This window comes from Alligator mississippiensis, chromosome 2 (genome assembly GCF_030867095.1).
Source record: "Alligator mississippiensis isolate rAllMis1 chromosome 2, rAllMis1, whole genome shotgun sequence".
NCBI lineage: Eukaryota > Metazoa > Chordata > Crocodylia > Alligatoridae > Alligator > Alligator mississippiensis.
The window spans coordinates 102,038,312-102,045,732 of record NC_081825.1 but is presented as its reverse complement, the minus strand read 5'-3'; positions in this window follow the sequence as shown (position 1 = coordinate 102,045,732).

The following is a 7,421-nucleotide window of genomic DNA, read 5'->3' as shown; positions in this document are numbered from 1 at the left end:
AGGCAGAATCGGGGCGGCTAGACTCAGCTTTTAGTCCCAGACCTGGTCAGTGGCTCATGTTTCTAAATGAACAAAGTCCACGGGGCTAATGTTCAGACTTATATACTGAACGTTCCAAAATTCCAATTTCCCCGAAAGACTATTCAAATGACACAAGGAAAGCGAATACTCACTCCTGCCAACACCCTGGCGCCGTCTCTTCGGACCCTGCTCAGCCTGGGTGACTCATTCAGTGGAGAGCCTTTTAACCTCCCGGGTGTCCCGACTCACGTTCCCAGTGACCGTGACAGACTCCAAAATCAGTCTGGTGTGCACTTCACAGACACCTTTCCCGCTTCCGTCATTGACCCCAGGGTAGGGCAAGAGCCTCTCCTGGCTGGCTTGCCAAATTGTTGCACAAATGGCTAGTTTCGTGCCCCTGGAGGCTTGTCCAATCCACCCCAGGAGAGAGTCACACACACAGGCTAGGTCCAATTTCAGATTTATTGTTTGCAAACAGACCGACCCAGGAGTTGAGCCACTCAGATCAGGGCCGACGACAAACTGGGTCTGAAACTTCTTTTTATAGCCAAGGTAAACAATAGATTTCAACGTATCGTGCAATTATTGGCAGACTTAGCATTACGTCTTGCATCGTATGTCTAGCAGTTACATGTTCTATGATGGTTTACATACATGTCTCATTTACATCTTAAATCCCCTCCCAGGGGCAGTTCTTAAGCCCCTCGTGGTCATCCTTCGGTCAGGGTCTGGTCTCTCCACCTCAGCATCTTCCCTGCCCCTCTTCTCTTATCTCTCGTAAGGAGTTATTTATTGCATCTGTTCCTGGCTCTGTCTGCAGAAGTGTAGTTCTGCTCGTAAATCTGTCATTAGCCTACATGCCTTAGCAAAAGCAATTGTGATAATATGCAAAAGCAATTATAAAAGCAGGAAAATATAGATTATGCTATATTTTTACCACAATAGGAGTGTTTGCTAAATGTATGCATATGCATATTCCAACATGAACACACATCTTTTATTTTATATTGTACTTAAATATGCATAAACATGAACACATAATTATTTTATGCAGATGTGAAATATATGTACGCATGTGGGCATGTGTACACACCTACAAGAGAGTTTTTTAAAATTTATTATAGAGGTACTATCGTGACAGGCAATATTTACAAGAGTTTGATTTTTCTTTCACTTACATTGATTGTACAGGTGTGTAACTCCATTGAGTTCAGCAGAATTATTCCTGATATAGACATAGAAAATGGAGATCAAGGAATATATTGTAATCACCCCCCCACATACACACACACGCATGCACGCACCCCCCCCCCCAAGGGAGAGATCACTTTCACACCAAGGGAGAGATCACTTTGCCCATCTCTTAAATGTAGGAAAAGATTTTAATTTAGAATTTTAAACAGCAAAGTAAAAAGTTCACCTGAGTGACAAATTCACTGGTCATATAAGGTTATTTTACCCCCCTCCGTCTGTCCCAGTTGTTTAATTAACTCTAGGAATAAAGTTCTGATCTACTTTAAACTTTATATCTACACAGATTAGACCTTGTTCTATTTCCATCAAAAGGCTGCTAAAAGGAAATAATCCACGAACACCATGGTAAATGGAGACAATTCTTGTAATTTCTTACAGCAACCTGGAATGTAAAGACTTGTATATCTCTCAATATATCACATAGAGAAGGGAAGCCCTGTGTTATCTGTGCTAGTAAACTAACATGCCATCTTTCACAAAATCCACCAAATTAACATTCCTTTTGGTCTAATCTATGGGTGATCAACTGTTTGCTATCTCTCCGGATCAAATGTTCCTAAGCATTCTGTCATCCATGATATGAAAGTCACTTCATTAACTTTGATCTCAATCCATGGTTTTAAAGCTGCTGAAGAGAGCTGATCTGTATAAATATAATCAGTTTTTAATTTTTTTTTTTTATGGCAGTCACCATGATAGATGACCCAATGTACATGATAGAGGGTATTAATAATATGCTATAATGCAAGAAATAAGTAATCAGATTATATGTGCCAGCAACTAACAAAAGACTGTTCTTTTATGGTCTCTGATCTTATAACTGAGTGGATGTGCATTAATGTGAGATGCATTAATGTGCATTAGCCTAATTTAATGTGCATTACAGGTGCGCGTCTACACATTCACACCCCTAATGCACATTTAAAATTGCAAAATTAGGTACCTGCATTTGAGGTATCAGATTTAGGCACAATTAGTTAAAGCGCATAACTCATGTGTAGACACGAGCTGGAACTAAATTTAGTGCCAGGTCTGCCCACCCACAAGGAGCACATGGCAGGGCTGCAGAGACTTGGCATTAACTTTAGACACCCGCCAAAAATCACTTAATGAGCATTACACTTAGTCACGCTTAAATGCACGTGCAGATGCACCCATTGTGTTGTATCTACAGAAGTCATATAGTACCTGATTAAGAATACTGGCTATCCAGGGGATTAGCAGTAATCATCATGAATAATGATAAAATACAGGAAAGAATGGGGAAAAAAAAATTATAATATGTTCAGATCAGACATTTGTTCCAAACGAGACAATTAAAACAGTACAATGCAGTGCACGTGGAAAACAAGCTTGAAGAAAGTAATAAGCTTATTATGAACTCAAGAATCTGGTGCAAAGCAAAACAATTATAAACCTGAGGAAGTGTAAAAAGTGATTTGTTTATGATAAACTGAAAACACGACAGCTCAGAATGCTTCACAGAGACACCTATGATTCCTGCAATGTGCATAGAGTTCAGCACATGTATTTACCAAGCACTCAATGGCCGCGTCCATAGATGCAGGCATGTGCACTTGCAGCAGCTCAAATAGCAGTGGCACAGATTTGTGCCAGAGATTTGTACCTCAGCACACGTGCCTGAAAACACACTTTGGTGTGCGGCAAATTGTGCCACTTGAGGCAAACTGCCTACCTCCTCCCAGATCTGTAGCCAGGGGGAGCTGGAGACTGGGGCCAGCACCTGTGTTGGCCCCAGCAGTATAAAAAGCTGCTCTGAGACACCGCAACAGGCACGTGTTCGCTTATCTGGATGCAGCCAGTGGGTGCATGTACATGTGCACTTTACTGTGACTAGACTAATTGGCTCGGCAGTGGGCGTGTCTACATGTGCAAATGCTGCAGGATGGGTTTACTCCCGAATAATTTGCTCTGGAGTAAATCCACCCTGGGCAGGTGTCTACACTGCCCACATTTGGAAGCAGATTTGCTCCCACCCTGCTCTGCCCCTCTGCAGCAGCCACTCCCACCCCTTGCCATCAGCACATGCCTTACTACACAGTAATTACTCAGCAGTTAATTTGCTACTTGCATTTCCAGGTAGCAAATTAACTGTTGAGTAGAGCAAATTTCTCTGCACTAGATGGTGGTGCTTACTATATAGTAATTTGCTCAATAAAGTGTCTCGTGTGGACACACCCAGTCAAGTGTCACTGTCTACAAATGCACCAGTATTAGGGTGCAGTAAACAAATTAACTCCATCATAAGCTAGTACTATCCCTAACAGTACTATCTTATGGTCGAATAATTTACTGCACCGAAATACATGTGGATGCTGCCCATGGGCATAAATTGTGCCCTGTCAGCCCAGCCAGGGGCCTACTCCACCCCAGCTCAAATTGCTGCTCTGTCAGGTGCATGTGTAGACACTGCACCTGAGAGCAGTTCACTCTAGTTCAAACTGCTCCAGAGTTTATTGCTCCGCATTAATTACATGTGTAGATGCATTCAGTGATGAGCAAATCTGTCACTACTATTAAAGCTGCTTTTATTAGATTATTGCACATAAATACCCTCATTATAGGAACACGGAATCATCTGTGCATCTTCAGAGGGTGATCCTTTTCCTATAATGGGGTCACTGACACTTGCAGAGTGGATAACAGAATTGCTTCTGCACAGTACCCACGTGTTTGTCTGAGTTTGTCTCAACCTGCATTTTGGCCCTCCACTAGATGAAACAGGATTTGCCCTACAAGTCCCTTTTCAGAAGTGGCTTTGCAGTTAGAAGCCTAAGTCATATTGAAAGTTAATGTCCTAACCACTCAAGGCCAGATCAAAAAGACTTCCTTCCTAACTAACTCCTATTTATGATACAATCAACCAGTATCACTTTAGGATCATGAATAGCTTTTCTGGATCTGGCCTAATTAGTGCTTTTGAAATGTTTCTCTGTGAACTATACAATTTTCCTTATTATCCTGGCATCTAGATGTGTAGTGGTAAATGGGGCTGTGTGCTACTGTTCCTACTCTCTATCCCAGGGTGCAGGTAGATAAGGAATGGGGAGAAGGGAGTGGGAAGGGGCTGGAGACTTCACTATGCCATGCAGCACACATGCACAAGTGTGGGTGCGAGTCACCCAGCAACAAACAGCTACCTCTTCCTCAGAGTGATCAGGAAGCCTGGAGTGAGCCGTGACTCAAAGGGCTTTCCTGAAGGCTTCCTAGGCCTCATCACGTGGTGGCGTAGCTTTCTAATCTCCCTTCACTCAGGGCTGTGCAAAAACCACAACCTAGGCCTTCAAGGAAACCTGTTGAAATTAGCTTGTTACAGTACCAGCTGTTCTTCAGAAGTCTCCTAGTTGTGTGTGACAACCTAGCCTAAGCTTGCAGTGCTCATGATTTGGTTATAGGAGAAAGCGTTGAAAATTTAAGGCTAAATCCCACTTCATCTTTGTTTGCCTAAGTAGCAATTGCGTAGCTGTGTAATTGCCATTTTGGCATTTACCTGTATTTTAGATTCTACATGGCTTTGCTCACCCTGCTGAACATCCCTACTAGACTGCACTCTGCAGAACAGGATACATGCACACATGTAGCATCAGGTAAGTCCCAAAACGGTGGCTGCAGAAAAGCCATATCTAGCTGGTGCTTGATGGGAGTAGTGGAGGAAATGCCCTCCCACCTTTTCACCCACTAAACTCAAGGCTATGGCATTTGCCCACAGGGTCAGAGACCTGGATCCTAGGATCCCCCTCATCCAGATACAATTTGAGCCTGCATTCCTTGCTTTATTACACAATGCTCTAACAATGAGACCAAACACTTTCCAGCCTTTCTCTTGAAACTGACCCCTGGGCAGCCTGGAAGGTAGAATAGGAGAAAGGAAGCATAGGAGAATGAGGGTAGCTCAGTGAGAAGGATGATGTCCTAGAAGGGTGGGGGTCCTGGCCCATGCCATAGTGGGGCAGAAACTATCCCATTGGTATTTATCCAATGAATACTGGTGCACTGAAACTTTGGGCTACCTGCCTTGCAAGGTGAGCACCCATTTCACTGAGCCACCCTCCCTTAAACTGATTACATATCTCCTGGCCCCATATATTTTTCCTCCTGACTGCCAATGGGCCAGCATCAAGACAGGAGGGTTAGAACAATTCTAAGCCTTGCTTTGAATAGTTTCCTGGGAAAGAAAAATTCACATTTAAAGCCCCATTAAGTAAGGTGGGCCTAAAATCCGGTTCTCATGCACCCCAGGAAAGTGCCCTAGCCACAAGGGTAGAAGGGCCAAGAGCAACCTGCTGCTGCATTATTTCCATTAGGTATGCCTGTAAGGGGTTCTTGTTTTGCCACAGGTGAAAATAGAATACAGACTGTGCATAAGTGTCCTAGATCACAGCTACACAGTGATGTAAGTGCCACTTAGGCATGTCAAGGTGGAAGAAGATTTGGGCCTTAGTCTGCTCACTCTGTTGCAGTGAAGGGCTCAATTCTCACCTGAGACATAGCATCACTACTGCAGTCAGAAAAAATGAACTTCTCCAGACTTCTACAAGATCATGGCTAAATACATATTTAGGAAGTAATTTCAACCCAAGGAGCTCTTTCTTCCTAGAATGGTTCATCTCACCTACCCTAGGACTGAGAATTGATATATATATACAGGAAAAGAAAAAGACATCCTATGATGATGTCGCATGTTGTCTTTTATCTAGTTGTACCACTCATGTTGGAGGGGAGAGGCTAAAGCAAGCTTCAGGTTATTAATAGTTTCCATGACTATCGTAGCAGGGAATCTTTGAATGACCAAGCAATCAGTGATTAGAATATGAAGGGTAGGGAAGGGGGAGGAAAAAGGAAGGGGCCCTGCTGAGAGAGGCAAGGTGGGTGGGAAAGAGAAATACAAATCAGTTAACTCATCAAGGGACACAGGGGTTATAAAAGCTAATCCAGGTAGACCATACATAACACAGTGTTTTTCCTTTCTTCTGCCCCCTTACTTCCCTCAGCACTGCCCCCTTCTTTTCCTCCCCTTTCCTGCCCTTTGTATTTTTATCACTGCTGTTAGCTCTGCTTCCTGCTGTCCCTTCATTGCATCTGATGAAGCAAGCAGCTGATTACAAATGTTTATACATCTCTGATTTTAGTTAGTCTATATATGGTTAAGGCCACTCGTATGGTTAAGGGCCTGCAGGCCAAGCCCTACGAGGAGAGACTAGAGAAACTGGACCTTTTCAGCCTCCGCAAGAGAAGGTTGAGAGGTGACCTTGTGGCTGCCTATAAGTTCATCATGGGGGCACAGAAGGGAATTGGTGAGGATTTATTCACCAAGGTGCCCCCGGGGGTTACAAGAAATAATGGCCACAAGCTAGCAGAGAGCAGATTTAGACTAGACATTAGGAAGAACTTCTTCACAGTTCGAGTGGCCAAGGTCTGGAACGGGCTCCCAAGGGAGGTGGTGCTCTCCCCTACCCTGGGGGTCTTCAAGAGAAGGTTAGATGAGTATCTAGCTGGGGTCATCTAGACCCAGCGCTCTTTCCTGCTTATAGGGGGTCGGACTCGATGATCTATTGAGGTCCCTTCTGACCCTAACATCTATGAATCTATAAAGAGCACATCTACCTTGCCTTTTGCCTGACTTCATGCTAACAAAGCTAACTACCTCTCTCCAAGCAATCAGTACCATGATTAAACACCTCCTTATGACAGCCATAGGCAAAGCACTATAATATTCATACTGTGAATGCATTAGCACCATCAGGAATGCTTTGTCAAGTTTTGGGTAGCATTTTCACTGCTGACTTCACAGAATCCAATGTTTTCCAGTATTTGAGCACAATCCTCTTTCAGATATACATGGGGTATCTAGAATCCAGTGTTCTTCTTTTACATTTTCATGGACCTGAGTTCTGTGAATGTGGGCAAAGCAGATTTCCATAACTGATGCAATATTTGGGGGATCCATAAGCAGATATGCTTTAGATATGAGTCCTTAAGACACAGCAAGCTAAATCCTTTTTCACTTTCATGTGCATAAGTGGCAATTACCTAGCTACCAGTTAAAAACTGCCATTTTTAACACTTACCCATACTTTGGATTCCATGTTGCTATGCTCACCCTCTGCTTTTCTATCGAGTGAGAT